Source organism: Patagioenas fasciata, chromosome 4, assembly GCF_037038585.1.
Source record: "Patagioenas fasciata isolate bPatFas1 chromosome 4, bPatFas1.hap1, whole genome shotgun sequence".
In the NCBI taxonomy this organism is placed as follows: domain Eukaryota; kingdom Metazoa; phylum Chordata; class Aves; order Columbiformes; family Columbidae; genus Patagioenas; species Patagioenas fasciata.
In genome coordinates, this window is record NC_092523.1 from 68,252,962 (window position 1) to 68,271,139 (window position 18,178).

Sequence of the window (18,178 nt, forward strand, 5' to 3'; positions counted from 1 at the left end):
AGGTCTAGGCAAACTTTGTTCATTTATACAGGACCTGAAAAGCTTGAAATTAATTCCTGTAGCAATATGCAAATAGTAGAGGAGCCTTATATTAACTAGGATCAATATCATAAATATACACCATGTCTTGCAACATCAATAGACAACTGTTTACATAAGTAGATCACTTGATTGGTCGATAAAAGAGTAGCACAAGAGTCGGACAGATTCTACCATGTATCACCAGGTTTCAGGGACTGCAGGCGGTGCTGTCGTGCATGTCCACCCTTGTGCTGCTTTTGTGCATCCTCTGGGCATGTTTGATGGAGTCATTAGGTCAGCCATGTGCACTGATTCGTCCAGTTACCCTATGGCATCTCTAATGTGGCAGATGTTTGTTTTCATTCTGGATGTGTCCCCCAAATGCCCCCATTTCATTTGCCAGAGATGTGGAAACTATTGAGCTCCTTGATAGCTCCTGATGTTTGTTACAAATCCATTCCATTTCATATTTTCACTCTACTTAGCATTTCTGAAGCATTTTCTTTCAAAAGCTTTAAGTTGTCTGCCTGTGTGCCTCTGGGAAACATCCAGGTTTCATATCCATACGTTCAGATGGAAATAACATTTGAGTTGAAGATTCATAGTTTGGTCTATGAGTTGCTGATTTGGCCTTTAAATGTAGATTTTCAACAACCGAATCTTGTTTAAACTGGTAAATGCAGCTGCTGCCCTGCCAATTTGTGACCTTATTTCCTTCTGGATGTCCCCACTGGTTTGCATGTTACTGCCAAGGTATGTAAATTGACCTATAGGTATTCCCTTGCACTCTAAAGTAATTCTTCAGCTGGGAGTTCTGGGGCTCTCATTAGATTGACTTTAGAAAACTGATTATGAATGCCATCTGTTTGTGATTAAAAATAATTTATTGTGATTACATGGTGAGATGTTGTTACTTTTGTACCCTATAGCTGCTGCCACAGTGCGGTCAGCTCTCAAGATTTCTACCTGTTCAACACCTGTGCATGCTCCTGGCTCTCCTCTGCTACCAGACTCATGGACAATATGTGCAGCAACCCTAGCTGCATTTCTTCTATCTTTCTTAATTTATGCTAGTAATATTAATAAGATGGTAGTTATAATTATTCTAGTTTACTTGCAAAGTTATTTGCTGATTTTTTTCTGATTTTATTTTTCCAACTTAAAAGAAAGCTAGGCAAGCAAGAGGAAAGAAAAAGGGCCAAAGGAATACATGTATTTCTTCTAGTCAGATGTGAACCTAGATGTAGTGTCTGTATATCAGGCTGAATTTGTCTCCTCTGAGTATGTGATAAAAATGTTTTTGTGTGTTTTGTCTGCAAAATATTCTTTCACCCACCACTAATGGAAAAAATATGTTTGTAAACATGATTGTACTTAGGATGGGACTGGTATTTGTGGTAAAACAAAAAAAGACCAAATTTCTAGAAACATAATATTTGCAAACTCCAAAACTTTGGACTAAACCCTGTTTTCTTTTCTCAGTTGCTTTTCCCTCATTGGAAAAAAAAAAAAAAAGGGGGGGGGGGTGTTGAATTTTAATTAATATTTCATTAAAAAGCAGCTTGGTCTGAAGTGAGATCCCTTTATCACCTTTCCCAAATGGTCAGTTTGTGTGTGAGCTATGGTTTACTGTGCAAGCATTTGATTTAGCAAGTGTAGTAACCTAATGGTGTTTCTAAAACACCGTGCTCAAGGATTGCAAGCAGCAAGGGATTAAGCACCAAAAATGTATAAGGGTGTGTTTTCTTTTATTTTCAGGTCCTCTTCTTCTTGAACTTCACAAAGAGATGAATAAAAGCCTTGTTTTATACACTTCTACTATGCTTCCTATAATTCAGTTGCTTCACTGAATACATATTTCACTTAGTCATCACCTTAATACAAACTTTCCCAGGAACTTTTATAGTTTTTCTTTCTCTTTCTATTTACAATTTTTATGTAACTAAGATAAGACAATCAAAATCAATGTGTTTATTCAGAATATTTTCTGCCTAGATGCATAGGTGTATATATATACGTATATTATATAAAATGAGATATGGAAGTTATGTACTTTATATACTTTTGTTAAAATACATAAAATAAGTTATGCAGGCTATGCAACGCAGTGTTTGGAAAACAATCTCCATACAACTATTAATCCATTAGCCGATGTTCTTGAATGTCCACAAAAAAGCCGCAAGCACTCAGTGACATTACTCCAGATTCACACTGCTGGCATCCAGGCCAGAATTTGGCTTGGTAATGGCAATTTTACACAGGGTCTACACATGAAGTTGAAATTATATTTTTCATATTTGCTTTATTTTGTACTAATTCATGTTAGGCTTTTTAGGTCGTGGTGACGCTTGCCAATACCCTCACAACTCTGTTGACAGTAGTATATCAAAGACCATAAACTGCAGTCTTTTTCAGTTGTTGGGGAAAAAAAGCCCATGCACTTCTTAGTCTGGTGGGCACCCCCGAACACTGGCTACCCTTTGACAATGTGTGTGTGCAAGACAAGAAAACTATCGTCTTCACAACCCCAAACCAAATGCCGCTGCTGGGCTTGCTTGTCCAGCCATGAGACAAGGGAGGTGGGGACAGCGGGTGCTGCTGGAGCCCTCAGGTCCTTTTGCCCTTGGCTGGCAGAGCTGGAGCTCACTGGAGAGACGGGGGCTGAGGGAGAGGGCCCCTGTCCCCCATGGAAGCAGCCTCTGCTCTGGAGCCCCAATCTCTATGTTGCAGTGACTCATTAAAGGCTCAGTGTGTGTTTTGTGGTTGCCGAGGTAACAAGATAATTGAAGTAATTACCTTTGCAAATTCTCGCGTTGATATTCAGCCTGTCATTGGGCAACCTGAGGCATGCATGCTGTAGCTTTCTTTTCTGGAAACCAGAAATGCATTTTCAGTACGGGGTGGTATATATTCTCGGAAGAGTTTTGGGGTTTTTTCTTTTCCATTTCACAGGGCACAATGCTTTTTTCCAAGCAAGTCAGTTTTTGCCTTAGGTACCCCTCTGAGACTCATCACAGCTATAGCAGTCATAGATCTGGTTCTTTCCTTACATTAAATAAACATTCCTGTCCGGACTGGCAAAACCTCTGTCTCTGGTTTCCACGGTACCTGCATAGGCAAGGCTGTTAATGTTACCACACAAATGCTGATGCTATCAGCCAAATCTACTCCAAGAGAAAATGCAGAAGAAAACCCTACCTAGTTGATAAGAGTAAACTTGCAGATGCTTTGAAAATGTCCAAGTTAGCAGTTGGTAACTGAGATCGCTTCAACAAACAGCTGCGTCTTAGCTGATTATAGCAAGGCACTTTTCTGCTCATGCACATTTGGTGACATTTGCTTTCCTACAAGTCCGTAACTAGCGGCTCAAACCAGAGCCATGGGTTTGGTGGTCAGATGTCCCCACACACCCCTGTTGCCCTGCATTCCCTGGTCTCTCAGCAGCCCCACAGTCCCTGTGGATGCCATGGAGAAGCTTTTGTTTTGGTTTTGGTACACATTGGTGAATCTATTTTAGGTATTTCACTGGAACTAGGAGCATTCATTTTATTCATGACCTGAGGCAAATTTGAATGTTGGTTTCCAGAAGTGTTAAAACAGTATAGACAGAGTTTAATGGGCCAGACTCCAAGCTCTATAAATTTAACTATTCCCATATATCCAGTGTAACTTACAAGTTGATTAAAACATGTGTGAATTGATTCCTGTAGACTGACACTTCCCGGGTGGCTGTAGACTGAGAAATTATCTGGTTTTGCTTTATAAAGTGCCCTGTAACTCATATGTGTGACTTGGAAGTTGTTTTAGGAAATCTCTAAGGATGCTGGACTGGCTGAGCTGACAGTTTGGCTGGGAGACAACAGACAGATTATTATACTCTTTTTTTTAATCACTTGAAGGTTGCAGAAAACACAAACAGTGTGTCCATAAAGAGAGAGCAGAAACCACCAGAAAAGCAGAGCCCATCCCTGCCCCTTTGAATGAAAATTGGCTGCAGCCTTGGACTTACACAAGTGCAGAAATTTTAACTAGACAAGTAGCACCAGAATAGTTTTGATGATACCAGAATGGTTCCTCAGCGATAGTAGCACACCATAACAACCACCTCAACAAGAAACTGACCGTTTTGCTCCCACATGAAACCCACCCCAAATGCTCATGTGTCCCCAGAGGGAAAGCCCAGGTTTTAGGCTAGACTTAGGGCAAAGTCCTGCCTTCCAGCCCACCTGCCTGCCAGGACAGGAGAAATGGACTTGGAGGCCTTCAAAGGGTATTCAGATAGGGAGAAGGAGGAGCTGGGGAGCTCCTTCTTTCAGTCTGGGGAGCTGTGAGGTTATGAGGTCAAGAAGCACCTGGGGAAAAGGGTGTTATAGGGAGAGGGGATGCTGCCCTCATCCTTGCAATAGCTAGCAGGACATCATCATTTTCCCGCAGAGGTCAGTCCCCATGGCAGCCAGCCTCCGCCACCTCCCACTGTGTTCCCAGCATGCCTCATGCTGTGTTTTTCCCCATAGACCACTCTCCGCAAATATGCCTGTGCACATCTGCTGATGCAATTGTGTGACCTCCTGTGAAGCTCTTCTGTCACTGACTCCTGCTGAAGAGGTTGCAGAGGAAGATTATAGCATTCTTGGCAAGACATCATGGAGCCAATCTTGATTGTTTTTTTAGGGCCACCACTAGAAAAGCTTCATAAACTGCTCCATTGTCCTATGCCAGTAAAGATGTCAGTCAGAGCTATCACCTTCTCCCTATTACTACTAGCCTTTTACCTATTATCTTTGATAGCAGTTGCTAATGTTACAAGCAAAGATAATGATACACTCCTAAATAAAATTGCTATAAACTTGATTATGATAATAGAATAATGAAAGGTGTATAGTTTCAGCAAAATTTTACAGTGTACATTTCATTATCCTTGCAGGGAGGCTATCTCCACTCCTCTTTAGTGCCATGCAATACCCAGCTGAGAGACAATCTAATTTAGATATTGCGCCTCCAGCAGTGGCCAGGGGGGTTGTTTCTAGAAGAAAGCAGCCAACACTGCCCTGAGTGTGTGAGGTTGCAAGGTTTTGGATTAAACTCAGCCTGGAACTGAATGGCTTGGGATTTTATTCGGAAAATCTGTGTTAATCTGGTTTTGTCACCCTGTCATTTCACTGGTTGTTTTCAGTCTTCATTTGTGTGCTGCTATTTGTAGGGTGTGTAAGAATGAGACTAATGAAGTGCAAAGGCTGTGATGAAAGCATGGTTTTGCAATGTGGCATGATGTTGTTTTCTATAGAATTAGACCTAAGTAGTAAAATCAGTTTTTAAACTTATGCTGGGGTTTTTGATTTTTCTGTGAAATTCCAAGCAATGCATTCCTGGGATTTAGTTGGGAAATCGGAGGAGTGTGTACTTGTCAGTTGTAAATCATATTACTTAAAATCCTCATTAACATATATGGTTCACTATCTATCTGCATAACCTAGCATGCTGGACTGCTTCCAGGTAACCCAAACCAGACGAGAGTTTGGGTATTGCTTAAATTACTGAGACACTTGAAGTGGAAGCCTACTTACACACTCTTTGTATTGCATGGTTTTCAGATCTTAAAATTCTCTTTTAAATCCTGATTCCGGAAGGCAGTAAGATAAGTGCCCAGTCCTAAGCCCAGGAGAACTCCCCAGCATGTCATTGCATATGAACTCTGAAATTAGCAATGTGACAAGCAACTGTTGAATTAAATGCTATGTGGTGGAGAAATATTGTAGGTGAACTGCACATGTATTGTGGGTGAGAAAAAAAAGCTTGTGACAGACCTTATTTTGAAGACTGGGTGACTGGTATCCATCCAGTGAGCTACTTATATCCTCCTGCAACATTTTTTCAATTATTTGATTTGCTTGAGACCTGTATGATGGCTGGAAATGAAAAATCTGGTAACTGAGTTGACAGGGTGCTCTCCCATAAGCAAGACCGAAGAAGTTGTACCTCAAATGTGCTGCCATCTCCTTAAACACAATGGGATTGTCACAGTCTGTGAGAGCAAAACAACCTGGGTGGACCAGCGACTGCTTGTACAGGAGAGGCTGACTTCACTCCTGTAGACAGGGCTTCCTCCTGAGCCCAGACAATGATATCTAAAAGTGAAAATTGGGAGATTCTTGTAAATTTATCACAGTGAGTATAACCCCAGGAGAAGATATCTTATCCTTCTGATATATCTGTTCCATTCTTAATCTTAGGAGAGTGTTTGCTGCATTATTATCCAGTAGTTTTACTGAACATCCAAATGCTGTAATTTTTCTTTTCCCTTTCCTTTTGATTGTTCCCTTTCTTGTCTTAGCAGGCAGGCTGGGCAGGTTTCTGTCCTATGTTTTCTGTGTGGGTAAAGTTAGCATCTCTATAGCTTTCAGCATGCAAGTCCTCCTGATAAAGTGGATAGCGCTCTGCAAGTTTAAAGGTCCACCATTAGTGAGGTGGTTAGGTACTGCTGATTCAGGGCCTTCATCCCCACCACTTCTTTGCTGTTTCTCTTACTAGAAAGTGTATTCTTTTCAGTATGTCCCAGTGATCTCTGGAGTTAATAGGCTCATTATATGAATTCCGCACAAAGGCAGCTACAGGCCAACTTCTACACTTAGAATGACCCAAAAAGCAATCTCTGTTCAAGGCATTTGAAACCAGAAGTTGGGTTGGTGTTTTGTTTTTTTTTCTTTTTTCTTTTTCACAGGACCCAATAGGAAAAACATTCGAGCTCTTTTCAGCGGCATGTGGGTTTAGATTAGTATAATAATCTTTATTATCTAAATTAATGGAATTTTTGTATTACATAAATGTTTATATAACACAATCCTTGCCAGTGCTGGAGGTCATGGGTGTTGCCACTGTACGATATTTTGCATTCTTTAATATTTACGTTATTTATTAACATAATGGCCAAAATTCCAAACAAGTGCATAGTCACACTGCTGCAAGCCTAATCTTTGAGTTTCTCTCTCCGAATTCACATGAGAAAATGAGAAGGCGACAGTGAGCAGAATCACCTTTCTTGTAGGCACTGGGTCAGAGGTCTAGGTAGGATGCAGGTGTAAATAAAGCTCTGACACAGGAGTCTGTGAAGTCATCTCACAGCTGTGGTGAGCACACAAACAGGCTCAGATGCTTCACAAAGCATGGGCAGAAGTTGAACACGTACCAGTCCCAGATGTCTGACAAGGGAACACATCTTTTCATGGTCTCTTTCCTGGACTTTTATTGTACTTCCTCTCAGCAAGAGTCCGTGGTTCAGTTATTGCATCACTTTTCAGACCATGCTACCCAGAAGGAAACCTTGGGCCTTTAAAATGCCAATTTTTAGTATTGACAGAAGCATACTCTAATGAACCAACAAATAGTACTTAAAATATTTACCGTTGCACAGCAAATCAACCATTTTCAATGCTGTTTCAAATACCCACAAGTTTATAAGCAATGCTGCCAGTGCAGTCCCTCCTATTGCATGCAGCTTGCTCTTCCTGCTTGCACAGTGCACAGAAACTGGAGAACATAGTACTGGTGCATGTGGCCATTATCAAAAGTACAGACCAGTACATTACACTTCCCTTTTGAGGGAATGTGGTCTGTTTTCCTCTGATCCTTGTCCAGGATGACAGTTTTGTAGTCTCTGCTGTGCCTTGCACCAAGGCAAGGCTTCCTTGGGGAAAACAATGAGCTTCAGGCATTTTCTTTCACTTGCATGGTGAAGAGTTTCACTTCAAATGAACCCCCAAGATGTTGCGTCTCCTTAATTTTTACTTCTTACTCTTCAGCCTGAGAAATATGACAGAGCTCTGTGTCTCAAAAGAACAGTGTCTCCTGAGGCTGCCAGCATGCCCTCATGAAAATATATGGGTTTCCCACAATTTTCTTCTTAGTACTTCTAGCTGTTTTGCTTGTCCCAGATGGAAGCAGAAACTGCCAGAAGTTCATTAAAATGAAAAATGGTGAGTGAAATATATTGTAAATCCAAACTTTCAAACCCCAATAAGGCTTAATTATGATTTCATCCAACATGGCTCATATAATTATTTCTCCAAGGTTTCAATGCTGTAAACCTGTCTTCTGCAGCACACATCCACATTCCCTTTGGCCGTGCCAGGAACTCACATCCAGATTTATCACTTGAGCTTGAAAGCATACAATGATCCTTTAAAACCTGCCAATTGCTTGAGAGCTAAATATCGCTGCCTCAGATCAGGAGCACTCTCTAAAGTGAATACAAGGAAGTGTGGGGAACACTGAAGAAACCATATCTATTTATCTAACACAAAGCTGGCAAAATTTTAAGATAGTCTCCTCCAGGTACTGTCAAGTAACACTTGGGGTCCCTACATAATTTGGACTAAAATCAATATGTCATTAAATAAAGTGAAAGGCATGTCAGAGATAATTTCCTCTTTATATTATGTTGTCATTCTGCCCCATTGCTCCAAATGTGATACATGTCATCACTAGTAATTCCTGCACCCCACAGCACGTCTGTTTTTCCCTTTAATTCAGTGGTTAGATGGACTGGCTAAACTACATATGGTTGTGAGTTCCAGTAGAGACACAGCTGGCATATTTGAGACTGATTTCAAATTTACATTTGCAATGAAATGTATGGGGTGGTGTTCCAAGATACTTGCTTTGTCATTGTCCTCTAATGTAGTTTATTTTTGGTATTAACATATTAACATTCTTAATTTGTAGGAACTCAGGGAAATTTGTAATTGTGCTGTGGTGGTTCCTTTCCCCTGTCATCCTTGTGAAATTAATTCTCTTAGGGATAAATAGATAGGAAAGTTAAGGAGATTTGACCATTTCTACTTTCTGTATTTCTTCTTACGCATATAAAAAATCTTATCTACTGTTTTACTGCAATTACCCCCCCTGCTTCTGTCCACCCCCTAAAGATGGGGTCACTGTGTCTGTACTCTTCTGCACTAGCAGCACAGCCTTTTGATTTCTGGAGGAACTGCACAAGCAAAAGAGTAGTCAAAAGTGACTGATAACAACAGGCTCATGCAGTCAGTGAAAATTAGAAATCCGGTTGCTTTTTAGGCTTTATTTTCTCTGCATCTCAGGCATCTGGATCATTAAATGATGCCGACAGTTCTTCTAGAGTTCTATTTCCTTGCTGTACCATTTGCACAAGCAAACAAACTAATCCCCTTTCTAAAGCCTATACTGTTTGTCGTCTTCTGAATTCTGTGCTTATTTGTACTACTTTGTGGATCATTCAAGAGTTTATTTTTCATGCTGCTTGGAAAAGCTTCTACCCCTTCAAAAACTTCAGGGACCTTTGTGTGCGATCTATGTGTACATGGTAACATTTGAATGCCACTAAGACGAGAAGGAAAAAAAAAGTAACTCTGCAAGTCCAAGACTCTCCCCTTGCACACCATGATATAAGCAAAAAACCTCAGTACATACCCAAGGATTACATATTACATCTTATGCTATGAATCTCATTAATGAACATTTACATATGTGTAATATTGCTGAGTTAAATCCCTACAAACAACCCCATCCTCCGTGCAGAAAGTTCCTCCTCAGTCCAAGCACTGTGCTTCTCACAAACCACATCCTTTCCTACACAGGCAAAACATAATCAACACGACTTCATACGCTAACTTGCATATAAACAGTGACCCTATTTATATTTCCCAGCAATCTTTCCTGCGAGTCGCAGGATTACTAATCGCTGGCTTACGGCTCCTTCCTCCTCGCAGCAGTAAGACCAGTGGAGCCTGGCTGCTCTCCAGGTTTCTCGGCAGAGGAGACAGGCATTTCCAACCCTACGCGTGCAAAGCCCGCTCCACCCTTCACGGAGCCAGGCCAGCGGCAAACCCGGCTGGTTCTTATCCCGGCAGAGGCGCAGGTCTGTCTTTGCACGGGCTACTGGTTGACGGGGATGGGAGTTCAGGAGGTGACCTGGTCCTCCTCGCCTTCTGTTTACCCCAGAGCAGAACGGAGGGTTCCTATAAGGCAGCCCTTAATTTGGGGAAATGATGTGCGGTTTCCACTCGGAAACTCTTAATTAAATAGTCTGCGTAGGCTTGTGAGTGGGTCTGTGTTTATCTGAAGGCAAATTTTGTTTTCTTGGGGATGGGCAAATAGCAGGGTAAATCAGGAAATAGCAGTGTTTGCTCTGCATAGAAATGGCCAGTGCCAACTTTACCAGCCCTAGACTAAGGAAAGCAGAAGTACAGAGATCCTGTGTGGTTTGCAGTTTTCCTGTTTCTGATTTAAGCATCTAATTTCTATATTACTTTATATTGTTTATCTAGGAAGCCTGCTTTCCTTCACCTGTGGGAGGTAAAACACTCTGCAGCCAAGGAAATAACAATTCTTATGAATTCACCATAGACAAAAGAGGCTTTTTTTTTTTTTTTTTTTAAGACACAGTTTACCAAATGAGATTTGCACTCCCCTTGTATCTCTCTGTCTTGATTTTTTTTGCTTTAGTTTTCTTTTTTCCTCAGGGCTTTCCATTGACTGGATTGTCTAAACACTTTGACCACAATTGCCAAATCAGAAATACTTTCCTTCAGAGATAATTATCTAGATAAAACTGTTGACTAGCTGCCTACAGAGGAGGAATACACACCACAAGGAGTTCTTAGCACTTTTATTTATCATCTAGAGTATCTTAGTTATTAGCATTGCGACAAAGACTTGGGCTTCTCCCATGAAGCTGGTGACAGATGTAGTGATTGATGGTGGTGGTGGTGGCTGTGCTCTTGGCTTGCCATGCATCTGTGCTTCATGTTTCCCATCCCGTGTTGAGGTGGTGGTGCATGGTGGGGGAATGTAACCCCACAAAAGCGTGAGAGTATTGGTGCCTGCGATGGCAGGAGTCTGGCAGCAGGCAGGAGCCTGTACCCTGCCTGCAGGCAGCATCGCAATGCAGGCAGAGATGGGGGTGCTGCTGACTGCAGCGCGGTGCACAGCTGCCTGCAGCTGGTTGCGGGTCCCTGTTGCTCACAGGGTATGGTGCTGAGTTTGGGATGCTTGGCCACCCCAGGCACCTTGCTGTGGGGGCTGGCACCTTGCAAAGGGAGGGAAAAGAGGGTAGGGAAATGAAGCAGCTGCTTGGCTGCTGTTGCTCTGCCTCCAGTGCCAAAGAGCTGTTTCCACCTACTTTTCTAAAGGTGACTTTTATCAGGAAAAAAAAAAGAAAAGGCAGGTTTACAGGTATGTAAACACCTTGTTTTACAAACAGTAATTATAAAAACCTGACTTGACCTGACAGCTTTTCTTTTAGGAAAATATTCCCTGTCTATAATGAATCTCCTGTCACTAATTCCCGTTTCCAGAAACAAAGTGTGCTGCTCTAAGAACTTGTTGCACAAGGGAATTCATAACAAAGTAATTATGGAGAAAGTGCGTTGCTTATAGCAAAGCTTTTATAAAGCATCACAGACACGGTTATTTTAATCTTCCAAAGTGTCTCTATCAGTACTTCCCTTCCTCCGAGCAATTTGGACCAGAGTGACAGCAGCAATAACTGCAAGATGAGTCACCGGCTGTATCGTAGGCGAGACATCATCGCAGAGGGAAGGCCAAGAAACAAACCTTAAAAACGGACTTGTTTTTAATGCTGCTGCTGTATCTGTCACCCTGACAGTCTTTATAACAGCACCACGAGTGTCACCAGACTTGGGCCCAGCAGCATTGCCCCATCATTTTTAAGTTGCTGGTTCACCTCCAGAAAATCACTCTCAGCTGACTCCGGTCATACAAGATCTTAGTTTCTGAGCTGTTTTTTTTTTTTTTTTATACCAACATCAGTCAAATAAACATGTTCTTCGAGTGTTTTATGCATTTTTTTACTTGATATATTTTACAGGATGTTAACTGTTAATTCAGAGTAGACCATTTGGGGTTCGCTCTCTATAAAAATCAATGATTACAAATATTTAACAATGCATAAAGGAAATAGTTTTTATTTAAGTACTCTTGTTAACAACAACTATGATTGTGTTATAAATGTCTTACGATACTCGCTGTATCATAGTGTGTGCAGTACACTGTTTGCTAATACAATTCTCACAGCTGGCCTTGGCATGGTCTCTATGCCATGAACAGTGTCTGAATACAGAAATACGCAAGTGCAAATTTAGTCCCAGAAATCCAGATCTGATCTGGATTCGAGACAGCGGGAGGTAGGAGGTGAGCAAGTCTGACTTCTTGAAATTGCTGTTGACATTAGCGTCCAGCTCCAGGAAAAAAAATGGTCACCAGGAATTAAAACAAGTGCATGTCTCAAAACAGACTGGAAATTCACACTTTTCCCAGGATGGGAAGCTGGGAAGAAAATTTAATCCTACGAATGAGGGGGGAACGGAGCTGCAAGTACCTGGCACTTTTGGGATCCACTCGCCAGCTCTGGGGGCTGGGGCCCAGGAGGCAGCTGATGAATGGTAACATGATCCATCTTTTGTGTGAGGTGAAGGAGTTCTGGAGCCAGGCAGGGAGAAGGGAGGGCTGAGCCAGCCAGGAGCATGCACCGACTAGCACCAAGGCAGAGAAAACAGCTCTTGGAACTACTTCCATAAATTTTATTTTACTTGAAGCATCCGACAGAAAAAGAGCAAGGGAAAGGAAGGGGAGGAGGGAGACAGATGGAAGTGTGAGCAGAGCCATCAGCTGGAACACGACCTCACAGAAGTGTGGAGAGGAGATAATGTCACCTTTTGACATAGTCACCTCCTGTGCGGGCTGGAGAATGTCTCTTAAGAGTCTGCTGCTCACCTCCTCTCCCTCAGCTTGCCCCTGGCTTGGGGCTGCTCTTGGAGAGCTCTGGAGAAACAAATCAATGAAGCCGGAGGACTCAGCAGTGCAGCGAGCAGGCAGAGACACGCAGAGAAGCGGGGTGGGGAGGGACCAGGAATCCCCCGTGCAAAAGAGACTTTTAACTTCTATTCTGTACTCTGACACCTTCCTCTTAATGTTGTCTTTCTGTGCTGAGGAAGTATTTCTGCGTGGTAAGAAAACCTGTATGGGAGGAAAGTCAATATAAACACATCAGTAATCATCAAATATTTCCTTTTTTAGTTTGGAGTACTTTAAACAATAATGAAATGTAAACATAAATTATTTCTTTCCAACCTGTAGCAATAATGGCTGGACCATTAACTGTTTCCTTACCCATCACCATAATAACATGCAGTTAGTTATATGGCAGCTCCCAGGCAAACCATTTGAATACAGGTTGCTGCTGCCAACCCATGTCTCACAAAAGTGTGTTCTGAGATCATGAAAAGAGCCTGACCCAAACCACTTCTGAAGCAACAAAATCAATTGCATTGACTTCATCTGGGCATTTGGATAAGACTCTGAGACAGAGTGTGGAGAACCAAAAATACATATGCTGATGCTCTCAGCATTTCTCTCCTAGATTTAAATCACCATGTAATTTGGGAGATGGAAAGGGATAGTGGGAGACACAGTCACCAAGGCAAAGAGCAGAATTAGCTAAAGCACATAAATGTGTTAGAGTGCTTTACAAGGGTTCTAAAAAGTGCTCAGTGAAATAATTTGTGTCTAATAAATGTATGACCAAGAACACAGTAATTTTGACAGAGTCATAACTGCTTCTAGCAAAGGCTTTGAATGCAAAACAGATCAGATGACTCTCAGACAGAGAAGAGCAATTGGTTGTTATTGCAACCACCATGGTAACTTCTCAGGTCTCTCTGCTGTAATTCCAGGGTAAAGCAGGAGAGCAAAATACAGCATTACTGGTACTACTGCAAAGACTTACCTGTGTTTGTAATAAAGTACATTCTTACTACAGGGCCACAAGGACCCCTTGGTTTTAGTGCTGCATGGAAGAAAAAGGCAGTGCTTGCCAGCTTGCTAAGAGATAGGGGCTGTTACAGGCTGCCTTGTCCTGCACCCCTCTTTCAGTGCTTTTAAGTGCAGCTGTGTTTTGCAGAAGCGTGAGGATCTTACTGGAGCTGTGCTGAATACATGTGATCACACACGCTTTCACAGCCTTCTGAAGCAATCTGTTCCTTTACTTGCTACGCTGACTAAGGTCAGTTGCTGTTAGGAAATCATGAAGGTCACTGTAGTGGGGATAACCACCAAAAGCCAAAGACACCTACCTAGCTAGACCTTGTAGAAAACCCCAACCATAATATTTTAGTGGCAGAATGGTCCTAAGAAACTTAACAGCATAGACTTGTGGTTGAGATAGAGGAGGTTTCATACCAGGGACAGACACAAGCCGAGTTCCCAGCTGCAAAAGTTGTAGAATAACACAAATGTACCACACTCCAGCTGCCAGGGACTTGGGGAGCCCCACTGAGAACATAGCAATAGGGTTGCTGCTGTTATTGGAATAACTTCAGCAGTGAAATAAATTGTTTTGTGAATGCTTAGGGGAGTGTTCATTCCAGCGTTGTTGCAAACTATGGGTGCAAAGAGAGAGGAAGTGAACAATGATGCATACCGAACTATCTGTTCCCTAATGTGTAGGTGATGATGGGAGCAGAACAAGATGCTCCAGAGTTAAAACATGCAAACAGAAAATATATTTCATTAAAGTGAGAAAGTACAGTGTGCATTCATTGCTGGACATAAATGACAGTGTTGAAATGAAGCGTCTCCTCTGTAACCTAATGGGAAGAGCATTGTGTAGGAACCTGGCAATTTGGACTGTGGTCCACGTACTGTTGGTTGACCTTGGGAAAATCACTTTCTTAAAGTCTATGCAAGACAGAAATAGTCACTTCCTTTTCTAACTGAAATAGAAGAATGAATTATTATGGCTGTTATTTCGGTCCTCTCCAGTCACTTTTCTCAGTCAATTCAGCTTTTGTATCAGGGTGGTTGTCCTCTGACATATGACACACTGAGGAAGCTTAATCAGGTGTCATTTATGAAATGGGATTACATTTTACTTGTAGTTTAACAAGAACCCAACTATATTGTCCACTGAATCATTGCAATGCCAACCTCTTCAAAATTTATGTAGCTTAGACAAACCACAGGCTGTTGCTAAGGAAGATATTATAACATTATAATAATTATAACAGTGAAGTAGTGTAACAATTCTCTGATGGGGCATTGTTCACTTTTCAGATTTTTCTCGGGTTTATATGGATGGCATTTAATTTGATTGCTTTTCTCAGGTCTTATCACAGTGCTTATCCTTTATTTTCAAATAATGAATAAAGACATTTGTCAAAGGCTACAGAAAATCCTGAAAGTTAGAAGTACACACAGTGTTTATGATTGCTCAAAGCTATGGAGACTGTGTTTTGACTATGTCTGCTTACAGCCTTTTTCTGTAAAACACAATGCTTAAAATAGAGTATATTTTATGATGGCATTTGAAATACTTTTTTTGCATTTGCCTGGTAAAAATGAGTGTCAGTGCAGCTGACTGAGGAATGGTACATGTACCACTCCTCAGTGCTAGTTTGAGGTGGAATTTAGTTCAGTGTGTCTCAGTTCTCTCTCCTAATACCCCTGCTTGAAAACCAGGAGGGGTGAGGGGTGTCATATAGATTTTACAGCTTCAGACATTTACCATTAAAAAGCATTTAATATGTGTTTATTAATCACACAACGCACTTCCTGCATTAGCCAGCCAAGCCAGGCTTTCTCAGTGCACAATAGTGTTGTATTTATTGCATAGTCTCCAGGGCAGGGATTTAGCATTTGGCCAGCAAACAGGAACAGAATGTTTTCGTCGTCTATGACTAACGTGATGACTAAGTGCAGGGCTCCAAATGGATCCCAGATCTACTGGGACAGTGCAGGGCAGGATATGAAGAAGATAACATCTGAAACCACTCTTAGCCCCAGTGAAAGGAGCACAAAACTGTTTCTGCCAACCCACTGAAAAAACGGCTTTGGTTGCCAAGTAGAAGGCCTTTAAAGGTTCTTATTGAAATGATTGTCAGTTCTGAAGAAATCCAAATAGTAAATGACTGTATTTTTAATGAATTTCCTGTGTATACTGATCTATGAGTTGCTGGGGCACATACGCACAATACTGTGATGACAGCAGGGCATCACCATGACCGTTAATCTAAACAAGATGAAAAAATAACAGCCAAAAAACGCAGTGACTAATGAAACAAGGACTCACAAGGAGGAAGAAGATGATGGTTATTTTTATTTATTTCTGCTTCTTACTCTTTCTTCCCCTGGATTGTTCATGTAGATGAGCCTGAAATGTTAGGTATTAATTCTGTTCTGCAATAGTGTATTTCATAGGAGTCTTTAGCTTGCTCTTGCGCCTCATCTCGTGTGAGAGAGTTTGTGTGAAACATGAAGGCATTTTTGCCATTTTTATATGTTAAAATAATAATAACCTGACTTCCAAACACTGGTTTAATGGGATTTTTTGTAATAGAAAGAAAGACACTGCAGTACATTATCAGAAGTCCACCATGCAACAGGTGCATCTAAAACCTTACCGGGAGTGTTGCAAGAAGTCTGAATACTTTCACCCTGACAGCTCACTCACTCAATTTTTCCTGCACTCACCCCATAAGTTAGGAAACCTGTAGGATAAACAAGCCCTTCATATGGACCAGTTCTAGTCATAGGTCTTCCATGCACACTTCAAAGAAAAAGTGGTTGTTTAATCTTATACTGTTGTACTGTAGGAAATACACAGAAGTTGTGAGCTTTCCCCTTTCTTCTTTACTCAAGATGCGGCTTTTTATCCGATGGGAGGTTAGGTAGTTCTTGAGATTTTGTCAGATGTATACAGCTCTGTGTTCCACAGAACCCAGGCTTGCATAAAGATAAAATATTTAAAAATATACTGTTGGGTTTTCTTTACCTTGGCCTTATTAATTATAGAAAATAACTACTCATGCTTGTGTTGAAGAAAAGTGTTTCTTTATAGGTTAGCAAAATAAGCTACTCAAAAACACTAAATCATTCCAAAATACCCTTGCAGAGCTGTCAAAGATAGCAAGACCATGAGTTATCATATCAACAACATGATGTTAATGCTGCCAGAATCTTAGGGAAGCATGAGTTTGACACTAAGCCTATTCAGAAATGACATAACATTCCCTTAATCAATTAACATACATTGTCATCTCAGGATGCAACCTTCCTTTTCATGTCGTTTTCAGTGTGCTTGCCCTTCCAGCAACAGATCAGGATGCCTGCGTGTGCCTGTTGCAAAAGTGAATATTGTGCAAATAGGAATGGAAAATCGCTTGAAATTTTTTTTTTTTTCTTTTTTCTTTTTTTGTGCATTTTCCTAGTGTTTGAAAGAGAGCAGAACTGATTCTGTGGGCATTTATTTAACACAAGGTCCTGTTTTCTTTTCTGGGACTTCTCTGAGAAACAGTAATTGGAAAGATCACCTCTTGTTATTACACACAATTAATATGAATCCAGCTATTGCATCAGAAAACACTGTTAACAGAAAGTAGCATACATCACATGTTCCTGATAGGGATGAGATTTGCTCTTGATATGCAGGGGAGGTTAGAGGGTTAATTTGCTTGTTTGTGTATCTTTAAACTTATGAATCTAATATTCTTAGGTAATTTTCAATTGGATACCTGCTTTTAGGATCTGAAATCATATATTGACATCCAAGAGAACAACCACATTTTTTGAAATGCCGCGTACCATCTGTGTCCCATACTACTTTGAGATGGCTCTGTTCAAGTGCTCACAGTGACACTCTAGCCAGCTTCCACCTGGAGCATGAACTAAACACAAAATAATTTGACAAGTTCAGTTAGTGCTTACTAATTTTTCATATAAGTTTGAAGCCCTTTTCTGCTTGGCTTTTGAGGCAGAAATACTAACAATCAAGTTAATACCATATGTAATGCTGTATTTCCAAACTATTCAGAAAGCAGAATGTTGGTGATTTTCTGTAGACATTTATTCTGACAGGATACAAACCTCTTCTTAGGACTAGCTAAGTTGAGCAAACTACCTTGAACTGATTTTCAGTCCCTTGTTAACATTTGGGGCAGTTTTTATTCTACATGATCCAATTTACCCAACCCTACATTCTTATTTGTGTTGTGCACTGTCATATTTCTGCTGTCTTTTGTTGCTACATAAAGCTTTTTAAATGAAAGCCTGAAGGAGCGATGGTTGTATAAGAATATTATTGACCTTCTGATCATCTGACACAAGGTCTAGT